Here is a 17,556-nt window from a genome sequence, read left to right on the forward strand (position 1 = left end):
ACAAATATATCATCATTATAATGGACTGACATTCATCAAACTTAAAAAGATTATTATAGGATTATAAACAGCTCTGTTAAATAACTTTGTTTCTGATATGGTAGCCTATAAATATAAATGTGTGCTTGGAGTTTGGTTTCATTTTCCTGACAGCAGGAATATTACCAGATATTATAACAGGCTTTAACATATACTCGCATTCATTTAACTAATTTACAATCAGCTGATGAATTTAATGAGCTCATTTATCAGAAATTAAACATAATATTCTCACATTTCTGCTTGTTTCTCCTGAAACTGAATATTTTAAAGTGTCCGTCACAGAACCGCAACATACGGCGATAATAAGATTATTTTACGATCATTAAAAATTAACATGCACAGAAAAATACACATCAAAACAAATACAAATCCAACAAATCAAGTTAAACACACTGAACACGTACTGAAATTAGCTCTTTCATCTTCTTGTGTTTAACGGGGCTTTTCTGTCTCCTACTGGACTGGAGTGTGGATGCATTTGGGAAAACTCATTTTGGGTTTTATTGTTACATTTCAGTGACTTTGGGAGCTGTTTTTTCTACACCATTTTCTAGTACTCTTGTGTAGGACTAATGTAAATACAGATTGTTTCAAAAGTTCAATTTTATATTTGAATTTATTAAAGGCATTGCAACAATTACCAAAATAAGCTTTTTTCATTATATATCAAAAATGGTTGTTTGGTTGATGCCATTAACTGCGTTAAAATAAACCGAAACTTATGTGACAAAGTGTTTTTTTAAGCATGACGTCATCATGCAAACCATTTTGATCACTAAAAGGCCATTTGAAAGGAAACAGGCAGAGGACGGCAAATTTCGCAAACATTTTTTTTTTTTTACACATTTTCACTGTCAATAACAGAAACAGCGTGAAAAGTGAATGGAAACTAGATTATTGACAAACTCTATATTTTAATACATTGGAACTTTGTTTTAAAACGGCACAATTTTAAAATACATTTTTTAATTATGTTAAAGCGTTCATGAAATGCTCTTTTTAATATAGTTTTATTATCTTCCATCTGGTCCACCGATAACGTTTATTGCATTAAAACATTTTTCACCCTCTCTCTGGCCTGACATTGATCAAGTTTTGTTACCTCGCAATAAATGTACCATGATTTTACTACAGTATCCATATTTTAACACTGATATTCAAAGTGACACCATAGACTAATAATAAATGAAAATGAAAACTGTGGTTAATTTTGTGTTATTATGGTTTGACCACAAATACCATAGTTTAACTGTGGTTACTGTAGTAGTTTAATCATGGTATTTGAAGTAAAACCATAGTTACCACAAGATTAACCATGATAAATCTATAGTAAAATAAAAACATACAATAGAAAAATCACGGCTTTACTATAGTAGTTACCATGACAGTGTAATGTTTTTGTTTTTTGGTCTGAAACATGGTTTTACTATAGTAATATTGTAGTAAACATGACTGAGGTGGGCCATGTTTGTTTTAGTTTCTTTGGGACCAAAACCATGTTTTAATATAGATTATCCAAGGTTAATCTTGTGATTACTTTAGTTTAATTACAAATACAATGGTTAAACTACCACAGTAATCATAGTTAAACTATAGTTATTGTAGTAAATCCATAATAATCACAAAATTATGTTTTTTAAATCACAGTATTCGTTTTCCTGTAGTATTATAGTTTCACTACGAATATCATGGTTAAAATATGGTTACTGTAGTAAAATCATGGTAAATTTATTGCGAGGGAAAGTAAAACTATTTCAGAAAACAAATTCCCCCTGAAGAGGCTCCGAAGTTTTTTGTTTGTTTCTCCTGAAACTGAATATTTTAAAGAGTCACAAAACCGCCACAAACGACGATAATAATCTTCTATTACGATCATTAAAACGCCAAAGACAGAAAAACACAAACATAAACTCACAAATGAAGTTAAACACATTCAAACACTTACAGACAAATTCTTCTCTTCTTCTTGTGTTTAATGGCGCTTTTGCGTCTCCTACTGGACTGGAGTGTGCACGCGCTCAAGTATCGCTGGCTGCAGCTTGCAGAACTGGGCGGGGCTACATGTGTCGCTCCGCCCATAACTAACTCTCATCGGCTCGGTCATCTTTTCTAGGTGTACATGATAGGAAATGCGTTTTAAATTAGTTCATTCCTATAATTTTGATTATAGTGCTGTGGCTCATAACATATGAAATTGTGTTTTACCTCACAGTTCTTTGCAAACAGATGTAGTTGGACTCATGCAGCATGTTGTTGTTTTAGTCTTGTTGAAAACATGAGCGGAGGGAAAATGACTAATCATACTCTGGCGAAGACTCAACTCTAATGTTAATGCAGTCATAGTCAGTGTTTAAATTAATTAGCAAATAATTTTGATTTTAGAGCTATATCTCATAAGTGATACGACTTTGTGTTGTACCTCACATGTCATTTCAAACAAATTTAGCAGGATTGAGTCAAATGAAATGATGAACAAATGTGTTGAAGTGTCTGCTTTCATTCAAATCTGTAATTCAAAAAGTTGCAATTTCACAAAGCCTTCATTATAATGCATGGTTAGAGAAATGAATTAAATTAACAATAAAATATGTAATTTGTTTAATATCACCATATAGTGAAAATGAAAAAAAGTGTATTAGAATTGTTGTAATATAAACATTTTAATATATATGACACACACACAATTGTTATTGCACTGTTCCTCTTTCCAAACTTTCACCTCCCGACTGTAGCTACTTTAGCTCCCCTAGGGCAGTCGGTAGGGGTGGGGACCTTGCAGTTATTTTTAAAAACAAGTTTAAATGCAGGCTTCTGTCTACTGAGGCGTTTTGTACGTTTGAAGCTCAGTTGATTATGCTAAACTCATTTAAATCTGTGTTATGTGCTCTCATCTACAGACCTCCATCATATCACAAAGATTTTATAAATGAGTTCTCTGACTTTTTATCTGCTATTATTCCTTGCTCAGATAACAGTCAGAAAAAAGTCAAGGCTCAGCCCTGGTTGAATAGTCATACCTGTGCTCTTAGGCAGGAGTGCAGGAAGGCTGAGCGAAAGAGGCTCAAAGATAAATTACAAGTTTCCTATGAGATTTTGAGAGACTGTTTGAATAAATTTCAAAGAGCAGTTAAATTAGCCAGATCAAGCTATTTTTCTAATATCATTTCATAGAACTGTCATAATTCTAAAGTTTTTTTTGTACCATTACATAATTTCTTCATCCAGTTGCCCTTACCTCCATCTCCCCTTCAGTGGACACATGTGAACAGTTTTTAAAAAATGTTACTGTTAAAATTGCTGGTATACGCTCACGGATCTTACCTGTTAGTAATGATCCTGTTACCTATTCTGTTCCGCAAAATCTGTTGACCTGTTTTGTACCTGTGTCCCTGTCTCAACTCAAACACATAATTGCACATATGAAGCCTACTGGTTCTTCATGTGATGTTATTCCATCCACTTTGTTTAAGGAGGTGGTGGACTCAATTGGTCCAAGCGTGTTATCGATTGTCAACAGTAGCCTGACCACTGGTACTGTTCCCAGCTGCTTCTAGTATGCTGTTATTCAGCCTCTTCTTAAGAAAGCAAATCTTGATTCATCTGATATGAACAGCTTTCGACCTATATCAAAATTATTCTTTATGTTATAAATATTAGAGAAGACGGTGCTTGCACAATTAAATGATTTTTTAGCTAGCAATAATTTGCTCAATAAATTTCAGTCAGGTTTCAGAGCCAGTCATAGTACAGAATCGGCTCTGTTGAGAGTTTGAAATTATATTTTATTTGGTGTTGATTCTGGTAGTCCTGTTGCTCTTTTGCTGCTGGATCTTAGTGCTGCTTTCGATACGTTAGATCATTACATACTTATAAATCGCCTAAGAGACCATGTTGGTATTCAGGGGTTAGCCTTGGATTGGGTCTCTTCATATCTCAATGGTAGAAAATTTTCAGTCTGTTTAGAGAACTGTTCCTCATCAGTTGTTCCTTTAACGTGTGGGGTTCCTCAGGGCTCCATCTTGGGACCTGTTTTATTCTCCCTTTACATGCTTTCATCAGGAAAGATCTTTGATGAGCATGGCATACACTACCATCTGTATGCTGATGACTCTCAACTTTACTTTCCTATTAAACATGGGAAGCAACCCTCTTTTGAGTCTCTATATAAATGCATGGCCGATGTGAAGTGTTGGTTGGCAAACAACTTTCTCCAATTAAACAAGGATAAGTCAGAGTTTATTCTTTTTGGTCAAAGGGGATGTGGGGTAAATTTAGGTGGCAACTTGTCATTGCTTCCAGGGAAAAAACTTTCCTAAGTGAAAAATCTGGGTGTTATTTTTGACACTGAGCTCAAGTTTGATCGGCAAATAAATGCAGTTGTTAAAAATAGCTTTTTCCATCTTAGATCTATAGCAAAGTTGAAGTCCATCCTCCATTTTGATGATTTGGAGAAGGTTGTGCATACCTTTCTGTCTTCTCATCTGGACTATTGTAATGCTTTGTATCTGGGTGTGAGTCAGGCCTCTCTCTTTCGCTTGCAGTTGGTCCAGAATTCAGCTGCTAGGCTTTTAACTGGAACCAGAAAAAGAGACCATATTACCCCAGTATTGATTTCCCTACATTGGTTACCGATCCAATACAGAATCCAGTACAAAGTGTTGCTATATGTATTTAAGGCTCTCCATGGTCTAGCACCAAGTTCAAGTGTTTTTTTATTGTCGTTCAACCATATACCATTAGTACAGTACACAGTGGAATGAGACAACGTTCCTCCAGGACCATGGTGCTACATAAAACAACATAGGACAAACACAGAACCACAGGAGACTACACAGACTGAATAAGACCTACACATTCCTACATAAAGTGCATGTGCCAACGTGTGCAAAAAGTACAGGACGGTACAAAAATTACTAAAAAGGAAGCAGGACAATAGGCACAATAAGAGACAGTGAGAGACAGTGCAGCACCGACCAGTACACATTTCTAATCTGAGTAATGCAAAAAGATGACACTTTCTAAAAATGCCGAATGTAAACATAACATACTATGAAATAGTGTTCTATGGACATAGCAGTTATTGAGGTAGCAGCCAGGTATAAAGTGACAATGAATTAAGTGCAACTCTGGACATGTGCAAAAGTTGGATGGTGTACAGGTGTGTGTGTGTCAGTCCAGTCTCTGAGTATTGAGGAGTCTGATGGCTTGGGGGAAGAAGCTGTTACACAGTCTGGCCATGAGGGCCCAAATGCTTCGGTACCTCTTGCCAGACGGCAGGAGGGTGAAGAGTTTGTGTGAGGGGTGTGTGGGGTCATCCACAATGCTGGTTGCTTTGCGGATGCAGCGTGTGGTGTAAATGTCTTTAATGGAGGGAAGAGAGACCCCGATGATCTTCTCAGCTGTCCTCACTATCCTCAGCAGGGCTTTGCGGTCCGAAACGGTGCAAGTCCCAAACCAGGCAGTGATGCAGCTGCTCAGGATGCTCTCAATAGTCCCTCTATAGAATGTGGTGAGGATGGGGGGTGGGAGATGTGCTTTTCTCAGCCTTCGAAGAAAGTAGAGACGCTGCTGGGCTTTCTTGGTAATGGAGCTTGTGTTGAGGGACCAGGTGAGGTTCTCCACCAGGTGAACACCAAGGAATTTGGTGCTCTTGACGATCTCCACAGAGGAGCCGTCGATGTTCAGTGGAGAGTGGTCACTCTGTGCTCTCCTGAAGTCAACAACCATCTCTTTTGTTTTGTCCACATTCAGAGACAGGTTGTTGGCTCTGCACCAGTCCGTCAGCCGCTGCACTTCCTCTCTGTATGCTGACTCATCTTTATTGCTGATGAGACCCACCACGGTCGTGTCATCGGTGAACTTGATGATGTGGGTTGAGCTGTGCATTGCTGCATGGTCGTGAGTCAGCAAAGTGAACAGCAGTGGGTCTAGTGAGGGGGCAGCTGGGTCTTGATGTGCCTCATGACAAGCCTCTCGAAGCACTTCATGATGATGGGTGTGAGTGCGACGGTAGTCATTGAGGCAGGACACTGAAGACTTCTTTGGCACGGGGACGATGGTGGTGGCCTTGAAGCACGTTGGAATGATGGCGCTGCTCAGAGAGATGTTGAAGATGTTGGTAAGAACATCCGCCAGCTGGTCTGCACATCCTCTGAGCACTGTGCCAGGAATGTTGTCTGGTCCAGCAGCCTTCCGTGGGTTGACTCTACATAGAGTTTTCCTCACATGAGCCATGGTAAGACATAGCACCTGGTCGTTGGGAAGAGGGGTGGTCTTCCTCGCCGCCACATCGTTCTGCGCCTCAAACCAAGTGTAGAAGTCGTTCAGCGCATCTGGAAGGGAGGCATCATTGCCACTGTAGTTGGTGATGGCCTGGATGCCCTGCCACATGCGCCGTGTGTCGCCACTGTCCTGGAAGTAACTGTGGGTTCTCTGGGCGTGTGCACGCTTTGCCTCTCTGATGGCCCGGGACAGTTTGGCCCTCGCTGTTCTTAGGGCCGCCTTGTTGCCTGCTCTGAAGGCAGAGTCCCGGGTCCTCAGCAGTGCATGCACCTCCGCAGTCATCCACGGCTTCTGGTTGGAGCATGTGGTGATGGTCTTGGAGAAAATGACATCATCAATGCACTTGCTGATGTAGCTGGTCACTGATGCTGTGTATTTCTCCAAGTTGGTAGAGTCAACATATGTTGCAGCCTCCCTGAACATATGCCAGTCAGTATACTCAAAACAGTCCTGAAGAGCAGAGATGGCTCCTGCTGGCCAGGTTTTCACCTGCTTCAGAAGCGGTTTTGTGCGCCTGACGAGTGGTCTGTATGCTGGGATTAGCATAACAGAGATGTGGTCTGAGTAGCCGAGGTGGGGGCGGGTCTCCGCCCCGTATGCGCCTGGGATGTTTGTGTAAACAAGATCCAGCGTGTTCGCCCCTCTTGTTGCAAAGTCCACATACTGATGGAATTTAGGGAGCACTGTCTTGAGATTCGCATGGTTGAAATCTCCGGCGACAATAAACAGTCCGTCAGGGTGAGCATTCTACAGTTCGCTAATAGCCCCATACAGTTCACAGAGCGCTTCCTTAGCATTAGGAGCCACGTCTCTGTGAAAACAAAGACACAGCAGTCTCTAAACTCATGCCGCGTAGTCTGCTGGAGTCGGATGTAGTCCAGTTTATTGTCCAGGGAGCAAACATTTGAGAGCAGGATAGATGGGAGAGTCAGCCGTCTAGGGTTTGTTTTTAGCCTAGCATGGACCCCCGCCCTCTTGCCGCGTTTCCGCTTCCTCGCACACTGCTTACGACATCCCCTCCCCCGGCCACCAGCATCAGGCGAGGACTGGAGGCCTGGCCTCCGCAGCAAGCCGAGGTCGCGTAGTTTCTCCTGCAGATCATCATGCAGCTTGGTTGTTGCATGATTCTTGTATTTGAGCAGTGTCTGGCGATGGTAAACACAAACACCGGTTGCTCCGATGTCCATGTGCCATAAAAGTCGGGCTAAGAAACAAAAAATAGCACCATTTTGGATGGGGAGCGGCCGCTGCGTGCTACATCCACCGCCATCTTGGATCATTTCAAATCATCAATTGTCAACCAGAGTACATCTCTGATTTAATAAGTTTGCATCAACCTTCAAGGTCTCTACGCTCTGGTGATCAGCTGTGTCTGTCGGTTCCTCGATCTCACCTTAAAACTCAAGGTGATAGAGCTTTTGCGGTGGCAGACTCTAGACTTTGGAACGAGCTTCCGTTGGCCATGAAATCATCTCCGTCTCTAGTGTCTTTCCAGGGGGCCTTAAAAAATGTATTGCATTATAAATTGTACTGTGTCAAGTTCTCTTATCTTGTCTTTGTCGGTTTTAAATGCTTGTTGTATTCTTAAGCTATATGTATGTGATATTATTTATTACATTTTTTGTATCTCCATGTACAGCACTTTGGTACCCAGTGTGGTTTTTGAAAGTGCTCTATAAATAAAATTGAGTTGAGTTGAGTTGTTATTAGTTCTGATGCAAATGCACCCAACATATGGGTCATGAAAACCAACAGCACCATCTTCTGTAAATTAACTGTAAATTACATTCTAATTCTCATAAAAGTTTTAAAGACGTAATGATTCTTAATATAAATGTGTTTTCAAATATCGTAATATTTGAGGACAGAATACAAATACACTTGTTGTTTGTTCGTTCATTCATTCATTCAAGAACTATACACTTCCAGAGTAAAGGAAAAGGCTGGAAAAATCACTCTGGACCCCACTCACCCTGCCCACTACCTTTTTGAATTGTTGCCTTCTGGCCAATGCTTCAGAGCTCTGAGCACCAGAACCATCAGGCACAAGAACAGTTTTTTCCCTCAGGCTATCCATCTCATGAACAGTTTAAACTGCCCCATTAAGCAATAATTATGTGCAATTCACAGTTTAGTCTTTTTATATTTATCCAACACATCCAACCTCTTCTGCCATTACATTCCCTTGCACTGTATATAACAGATTTGTATTTAGATTTGCACTACGTATGTGTATATGTATGTGTGTGTCTGTGTGTGTATATGTGTATATACTGTATGTATGTGTGTATGTATGTATGTATATATGTATGTATGTGTGTATGTGTATATGTATGTGTGTGTGTATATATATATATATATATATATATATATATATATATATATATAGTTGTGTATTCTCTACATGTTTTATTTTCTATTCAATTTTTATTAAATTTTTGTTTTATTATTATTATTATTATTATTATTATTATTATTATTCAATATTTTATTATTTTTTATTATTATCTATGTCTTGTTGCTGTTTTGTATTGTTGTGCACTGGAAGCTCCTGTCACCAAGACAAATTCCTTGTATGTGTAAGCATTCTTGGCAATAAAGCTGATTCTGATTCATAAGGCATATGCTTTTATGCAATTGGCAATTCTCAAAAAAACAAAAAAACAAAACGTGAGCAGTTATGCATGCACTTTTACTCTCCCAGTTTCAGCCATAACAGCTTATCATGATGAGTGATTATTTTGCATAATTAATAATAGATTCATTCATTGACCAAGTTTGCTTTATGAATGCCGTCCTTATCTGCTCGATCTATTTCGCTGTATTTTAGGAATTTAGTCATTTTAATTTATGCCCTCAACAATAGTAAACAAGAGGCTGATTAATTGATGAAAATTGTTATTCCATTCTTGAGATAGTTGTGGTGCTTTCGCTCGTATTGATTCATATTAATTTCTTTGAAGGATTGTAAACAATGTTGGGGGCCTGGGTAGCTCAGTGGTAAAAGACGCTGGCTACCACCCCTGGAGTACGCTAGTTCATTAGTTCAAATCCCAGGGCGTGCTGAGTGACTCCAGCCAGGTCTCCTAAGCAACCAAATTGGCCGGGTTGCTAGGGAGGATAGAATCACATGGGGTAACCTCCTTGTGGTCGCTGTAATGTGGTTCGTTCTCGGTGGGGCGTGTGGATGCCGCGGTGGATGGCATGAAGCCTCCACACGTGCTATGGCTCCGTGGCAACGTGCTCAACAAGCCAAGTGATAAGATGTGCAGGTTGGCGGTCCCAGACACAGAGGCAGCTGGGATTCGTCCTCCGCCACCCGGATTGAGGCGAATCACTACATGACCACGAGGACATAAAAGTGCATTGGGAATTGGGCATTCCAAAAATTGAGTGAAAAAGGGGAAAAAAATCCCCCCCCCCCCCCCCCCAAAAAAAAGGATTGTTAACTTTGCCCCATTAAACTTTCCTCCTTGCTCCATTATCTCATCAGTCTAAAAATTTCTTTCTATCTGACATGCACACAGAAACCAACGGCAGGTAATTAATAGTCTGTTACAGCAGAAAATAAGGCATATTGCATGAGGCATATATAATCTACAGTTTACACTGTACTAACGGTGCATGAGCACAAAAAACACATGCTTCATACATGCTGCTCAGTTGGCATTTCTTTAAGAACATTTTCATGTCAGTTTCAGCCTTTAAATCCCGATGTGTTCCTCACTTTTAACGTAGGATAAAATCCATGAAATTTAGGATTGCATATCACATACAAGTAAGCACTATAATCAAATTGTTTGGCTCAACTATTAAATTTCCCTCAAACAATGATAACACTGGCAACGATGACAACATTTCCTATCATGTATGTCTATGAAAGATGAATGAGCCAATGAGAGTAGGTTATGGGTGGATATGTAGCCCGCCTCATTCTGCCGAGTTGAATATCTCGGGTGGAGAGCCAGACCTTCTGCCCGGGCTGGTACTGGGGTGTTGCTGATTGCCGAGCATCAGCCTGGCTCTTCTGTTTGCAGACAGCTCATCGAAGATGGATGTGGGCACTGTCCCAGACCCTCTCACTCTCCTGTATGGAGTGCATATGGATTGTTCAGAGTCAGGAGAGAGCATTGGCTGTGGTGTTTTTGGACCCAGGATGGTAGGTGACAGTGAATGAAAAATGTGTAAAAAAAGGGCCCACCGGGCCTGGCGAGGGTTCAATCTTTTGGCATCGCAGAGGTGTTCTAGGTTTCGATGGTCTGTGATGACTTGAAATGGATAACGGGACCCCTCGAGCCAGTGTCGCCACTCCTCCAACACCAGTTTGATGGAAAGAAGCTCACGGTTGCTGATATCATAATTTTGTTCAGAGGGTGAAAGTTTTCTGGAAAAGAAGGCGCATGGATGGAGCCTGGAGGGAGTGCTTTACCGTTGTGATAGTACTGAACCAACCCCAGTGATGGAGGCATTGACCTCCAAACGGGAGCTCAGGATTGGGATGTTAAATGATTGGAGCCATTGTGAATGCCTCTTTGAGGGTTTGGAAGGCTTTGGAGGATTCGGAGGAGCGAAGCTAATGGAGCAACAATGGAACTGAAGTTTCTGATGAATCAACGATAGAAATTCGAGAAGCCCAAGAAGCATTGGAGTTCTTTAACAGTAGTGGGTTGTGGCCACGAATGAACTGCCTGAATCTTCCTCTGGCCCATTTGCATGCCCTTGGGACTGATGATGTTACCCAGAAACTGCACAGATGGTTGATGGTAAGCACACTTCTCAGTTTAAGGAACAACTGATGATCACAAAGTCATTGGAGGACTAATTTTATGTGTTGGATGTGTTCAGTCAGGTTATTGGAGAATATGAAGATATTATTGATATAAATGAGCACAAATCAGTGAAGATACTCACGGAAGATGCCATTCATAAATCCCTGAAACACTGAAGGGGGTTGGCCAATCTGTACGGCATCACCCGATATTCATAGTGGCCTGTAGGTGTCACGAAAGCAATCTTCCATTTGTCTCCTCTGTGGATTCGAATGAGATTATATGCACTTCTTAAATCTAGTTTGGTGAACATCGATGCTCCTCTCAGCGTCTCCAGTGCCGTGGGAACCAGGGGAAGTGAATACCAGTATTTGACAATAATTTCGTTCAGAGCACGGTAATCGATGCAAGGTCTCAAATCTCTATCCTTCCTTGCCACAAAAAAGAAACTGGATTCAGCAGGTGATGTTGAGGGGCATATGTATCCTTAACTGAGCGTCACATCGATGTACTCCTCCATTGCCTTCTGTTCGGGCATCAAGAAAATGCGGCCGCGGGGCAGAGGAGTGCCGGGTTGCAGATCGATGCCGCAGTCCCAGGTTCAGTGCGGTGGCAGCTGAGTGGCATTTTGAGGGCTGAAAATATCCCTGAATGACTCATACACAGGAGCAAAGAAGAGGAAGTGACAGGCATCCGTAGAAACATTGATCTCCCCATAAGCAGATTTTTCCTGATGTCCAGGAAACCACGGGTGAATGTCAGACCAGCCAGTGTCTGCCGAGGATGATATTTGCCTTAGAACCATCAAGAATGAGAAAAGGGATGCTCTCAAAATGACAGGCATCCACCTGCAGTGTAACAGGTTCAGTTTGGTGATGAGACCTTTGCCTAGTGGTTGTCCCACTACTGAGTGGATTGGGAGCGATGAGGAACAAGTGACTGGGCAGAGGCAGAGCTTCCGGCAGAGCTTCCTGGAGATGAAGTTCCCTGCCGAGCTGGAGTCGATGAGTGCGTCTACCATGAGGAAAATGGCTTTAGAAGAAATCTTTAACTGCAGAAGTTCACATAGATGCATCGTCCTGGTTAGTTGGCTGATGAAGGGTTATGTTTTCAATTAATTGATAGTCTGTATTCCATTATAAGAGTGTAGTCCATCATTAGACCAATGTGATGCAGGCAGAGATCAGTGAGGTGCATTGCAGTTCAACCGGCCGGTGATTTCGGTGAGGTCTATCCTAAGTCCAAGGTTCACGCAATGGCATATGATGTATCCCATGTCTTATGGTTGGAGTTGGCATCAGTTCATCCTCTGAAGTCCATCTTAATAGACTGAAGTAATGTTTGGCTGGCAACGGATGCTATTAGTCGTCATCACTCAGAGACACGTAGCAGTGGAGTCCAACATGAAGGTTCTGGTGACCTCAGGATAGGAGTCCCGAGGTTGATACATGGAAACAAATAGAATAATATTAGCATAGATGCCATTCAATTTATTGCAGAGCTATAGATCATGATCAATGTTTCTGGTTTCTGGTTGCGGCAGACCTAACTAAAGCAGCTTAATTGTGAGTTGAAGGATAAATTAGGTGTATGCCTGGCTAAATAGATGAGTCTTTAGTCTAGACTTAAACTGAGTGAGTGTGTCTGCATCTCAAACAGTGTTAGGGAGACTGTTCCATAGTTTAGGAGCCAAATATGAAAAGGATCCACCTCCTTTTGTGGATTTTGATATTCTAGGAACTATTAACAGGCCAGAATTTTGCGATCGTAATGAACATGATGGAATATAGCGTGGTAGAAGGTCAATTAAGTACTGCAGAGCTAGACCATTCAAAGCTTTGTATGTAGTTAACAGAATTTTTAAATTAATATGAAATGTAACAGGTAGCCAATGTAACAACGATAAAATGGGCACTCTGGCTGCTGCATTTTGAACCAATTGAAGTTTATTTATTGATCTTGCTGGACATCCTCCCAGTAAATCGTTATAATAATCTAGTCTTGAGGTCATAAACGCATGAATTATTTTTCAACAGAGAGCATGTGTCATAATTTAGCAATATTTCTTAGGTGGAAGAATGCTATTCTACAAACATTGGTAATTTGATTTTCAGAGGACAGATTGGTATCAAATATGACACCTAATTTCTTTGCTGTTGAAGGCAATGTAACAGTACATACATCGAGAGTCAAATTATATTTTAGCGGCTTGTTTTTCGAGGTTTTTGGTCCAATATATAGTTCCTCTGTTTTGTCGGAATTGAGTAGAAGGAAATTTCTGGCCATCAAATCATTTATTTCATTGATACACTCTGCAAATTTGGAGAATTATGAAATTTCATCAGGTTTTGAAGAAATATAAAGTTGGGTATCATCGGCATAACAGTGGAAACTTATTCCACGATTCCTGATAATATCTCCCAGGGGAAGCATATACAAGGAGAAAAGCAGAGGCCCTAAAACTGATCCCTGTGGCACTCCATACTTTACTTTTGTTTGGTTTGACAATTCCTCATTTACATAGACAAAATGGTAGTGGTCTGCTAAATAGGACCTAAACCATGCTAATGCAAGTCCACAAATGCCAACATAATTCTCTAGCCTATTCAAGAGAATGTCATGATCTATCATGTCGAATGCAGCACTAAGACCTAAAAGCACTAGAAGTGAAATGCAGCTGTGATCAGATGATAAGAGCAAGTCATTTGTAACTGATAAGTGCAGTCTCTGTACTGTGATGGGGCCTAAATCCTGACAGAAATTGTTCATATATACTATTTCTCTGTAGAAATGAACATAGTTGGGAGGATACTACCTTTTCTAGTATTTTCGACATAAACGGGAGATTTGAAATCGGTCTATAATTAGCCAGTTCTCCAGGACCAAGTTGTGGCTTCTTAATAAGTGGTTTGATAACTGCCATTTTAAAGATTCTTGGGACATGTCCTAAGTATAGCAAGGAGTTAATAATATTAAGAAGAGGTTCTGAGATTACAGGGACTACCTCTTTTAAGAGCTTAGTTGGTATTGGATCTAATATACATGTTGTGGCTTTTGATGTTTCGATAAGTTTTGTTAGCTCTTCATGACCTATTACAGCGAAGGATTGAAGTTGCACATGAGGAAAATTATGAGACACTGTTTTCTGAGTTACTGTGACAGATGATTGCATAATTCCAATTTTATTTCTGATTATTTCAATTTTATCAGTAAAGAAATTCATGAAGTCATTACTCTTGTGCTGCGATGGAATATCTGGTTCAGTTGAGGCTTTATTCCTAACCAGTTTAGCCACAGTACTGAATAAACACCTAGGATTGTTGTGGTTATTTTCTATGAGTTTGCTAAAATATGCTGACCTGGCAGCTTTTAATGCCTGTCTGTAGCTACAGACACTATCATTCCATGCACCGCAAAATACCTCTAATTTTGTATTCTTCCACTTTCACTCCATTTTCCGGGCTGCTCTTTTGTGAGCATGAGTGTGATCATTGTACCATGGTGCAGGGTTTTTTTCTTTAATTTTCTTTAATCAAAGGGGGGTGACACTATTGAGAGTGCTAGAGAAGACTGTATTTATATTTTCTGTTATTTCATCAAGTTCTTCTAGGCTTTGGGGCTTACTGAGTGTATGAGATAGGTCTGGAAGAATATTAGTGAAGCTATCTTTAGTGATCGAAATAGTAGTTCTACCTGAAGGATAGCGTGGTGTAGATTGAGTACACAGGGATATACTAATAGTTTCCCCCATTTGATAAATTTCCATCTTCCTCCATTTCACTTTAGATTCTTCGTTCATCCAAATCAATATAGGTTGAATTTGGGCAGCTTTATAATAATTTATTAAATTTTGGAATTCTAGTCTTCCAAGCCTTTTAAGACTAATTCTAGGTTTCCTATTATCCCATATATATTTACAAAGAAATTTATTCCATTGTCTAAAAATACTTTTTGATATACTGACTGGTAGATTTTGAAAAAGGAAAATAAACTTGGGGAGAATATTCATCTTTATAATTTCTATTCATTTTGTAATCAACAGTAGGCTATATTTATTTGTAATAGTTTTGAATGATAAATCAAGTTTTCAATTCAAATAAATGTTCACATTTAGCAGATGCTTTTATCCAAAGCAACTTACAGTGCCCTTATAACAGGGACAGTCCCCCTGGAGCAACTTGGAGTTAAGTGCCTTGCTCAAGTACACAATGGTGGTGACTGTGGGGATTGAACCATCAACCTTCTGTTTACCAGTTCAGTGCTTTAGTCCACTACGCCACCATTTGTTCCTTTGCTATAACAGAAAATGAAGCTGTAATGTCTGTAATGACTTAAGAGTCATCACTGCGCGAATACTGGTTAGAGGGCCATCACTTTACTGCCTGGACGAATAATAACCCATTAACTTATATACTCACCAAGCCTAAACTCGACACATGTGAACAACAATGGGTGTCAAGGCTGGCCTCCATCAGCTTTGATTTGAAGTATGTGTATGGTTCCAAGAATGTGGTTGCGGATGCACCAAGCAGGGAGGCACTCATTCAGTCCACTGTTAGCCATCGCCTTGTAACACAGCCATACCAATCTGTGCTGAATTAAGTTAACTGAATCGTAGACAGTACTGTCCAACATGATTGTCAGGTTGTGGACTATAATGCTGATTTAGCCAAGGTGCCATCAGATAACAAAAGGTGCTTTTAGCTCACAGGAGATCGCTGCAGTCTTTGATGCACATTGTTCAAGTAGTGTGGGACAGATGATTGGTATAGTTACCACCCAGCAGCTGATGAAAGAGGATCAGACCAAGGCCCTCCCTAAGAGCACACTCTTGTCTATGCAGGAGCAAGACCGTACTGTGAGTAAAGCACTCTTCCATGTTCAGAAGACCCCTGATCCAAAAGACCATGTCCCTCTTGAAAAATATATACACACCACCAAGCCAATTCATTTGCATTGACTTTTGGACAGCAAAGCAAGGAGATAATAGAACAGCAGATATTCATGTTGCATTTGTAGTGGCTTCTGCCACCTCTGTGAAACATCACTCTTGAAGTCTTGGGGTTTTGATGCCAGAAGATAGACTTTATTATCAGAGATAAAAAAGCTGAGTTGTTCCCAGCACAACAACTCCAGCAAATGGGTTCCTTCCCACTTATATATGATCTACCAAGGCATGGCTAATACATTCCATACATGTCACCATTATCCATCAACCTAATCTTTGACTCCAGTCCGTTTATTTTAAGAAGTGGACAGGAGACACCTGTGGAGGAACCTCAACATATATTTTCTGAGCAGTCATGAGAGCCATTTACTATATGTGAGCACATTCCTTTCCTACACAGGCTTCTCCACACACACACTAAGATTCATGCTTGACCATCAGAAATAATTGTAGAATAAAATGGCTATATTAACATTATACTTGATTAATTTATACTCAACTTGATAAAAAATTCTCTACATATCCCCCCTTTGGGACTTACATAAGTCCCACCTTCACTGTCCTTACTCAGAGTGCAGTTTCATAATTCAGTCTCCTCAGCTATGCTGTCTAGTGAGTTAAGTCACACAACTTCATTACCAATGACCAGATTATGCAACCGCACTCTGGTGGAGATTTCCGAATCAAACGTCTCCATCCAAGTTTGATTAAGAATGTAGTGAAAGTTTCTTTCTCATTATTCCTTCATTCAATAAATGAAACCTATAAGCATGTTATATTGTAAGCATAAGCGTGCAATTGGTTCAGCCTTGTCTTTGGTTGTCACAGTTATGTAGAGTATATCAAACATAAAACAAAATATTCATCATCATATTAAGAGTTCTTTTTTGTAGTGTAGATATCTTCAACCCAGATACTTTTCGCATCGTAGAGGGTCACCCTTTGGGGAGAGGTTAGGCTAGCACTTACACCCAGTGTATGGCTCATTATTCATCTCCTCATACATATCTTCATTACAGGAATCAATTTCCTCCCGATCTGGTATTTCTGTCCATCAAGAGTAGGTGTCATTGCATTGGACCGTTCACACTGATCAATGTCATCTGCTTCACTATTGCACAGATCAAGAATGATTTTACTAATGGTATCACTCAACAGAATATTATTCCTTCCAAAAGGATTGTTATTCTAATCATTATATTAATTTTAGCCAATCATGCACCTAATTTCTTAAAGAATTCTATTTAAATTATTTAAAAAAAACAAAAACAAAAAACAATGTTAATCTTTAGTCACCACCATGTTTTGTTTTTTCATTCTTCATTAATATTAAAATGTACATGAGTTCAATAAAAGCATAAGTAAAAAGTAATCAATCATTTTTCAATCTTAATTCTTCATCATACAAACATTCCCAGGTTTGTGTAATACTGCTTTAATAAGTCAGGCACTGATTTGTCTGCAACGGTTCTCAAAACTTTACCCCTAAAACCAATATATAAATAATCTTCTACA

The 17,556-nt window shown here is 40.0% G+C and overlaps 1 protein-coding gene across 3 annotated transcripts in view; it reads right to left on the minus strand.

Moving 5' to 3' along the window:
- The window catches only part of LOC127420295 (zinc finger protein 501-like), a 379,903-nt gene that overhangs the window by 83,348 nt on the left and 278,999 nt on the right, over window positions 1-17,556 (minus strand). Inside the window, exon 1 of one of the 3 annotated variants that reach the window (XM_051662471.1) lies at window positions 1,988-2,031. The exons of the other annotated variants lie outside the window; for them this stretch is intronic. The gene's annotated coding sequence lies outside the window, so the exon portion shown is untranslated. Of the gene's footprint in view, window positions 1-1,987; window positions 2,032-17,556 lie in introns of those variants that run through there. 3 annotated transcript variants of the gene reach the window in all.

Source organism: Myxocyprinus asiaticus, chromosome 29 (assembly GCF_019703515.2).
Source record: "Myxocyprinus asiaticus isolate MX2 ecotype Aquarium Trade chromosome 29, UBuf_Myxa_2, whole genome shotgun sequence".
Taxonomy (NCBI): Eukaryota; Metazoa; Chordata; class Actinopteri; order Cypriniformes; family Catostomidae; genus Myxocyprinus; species Myxocyprinus asiaticus.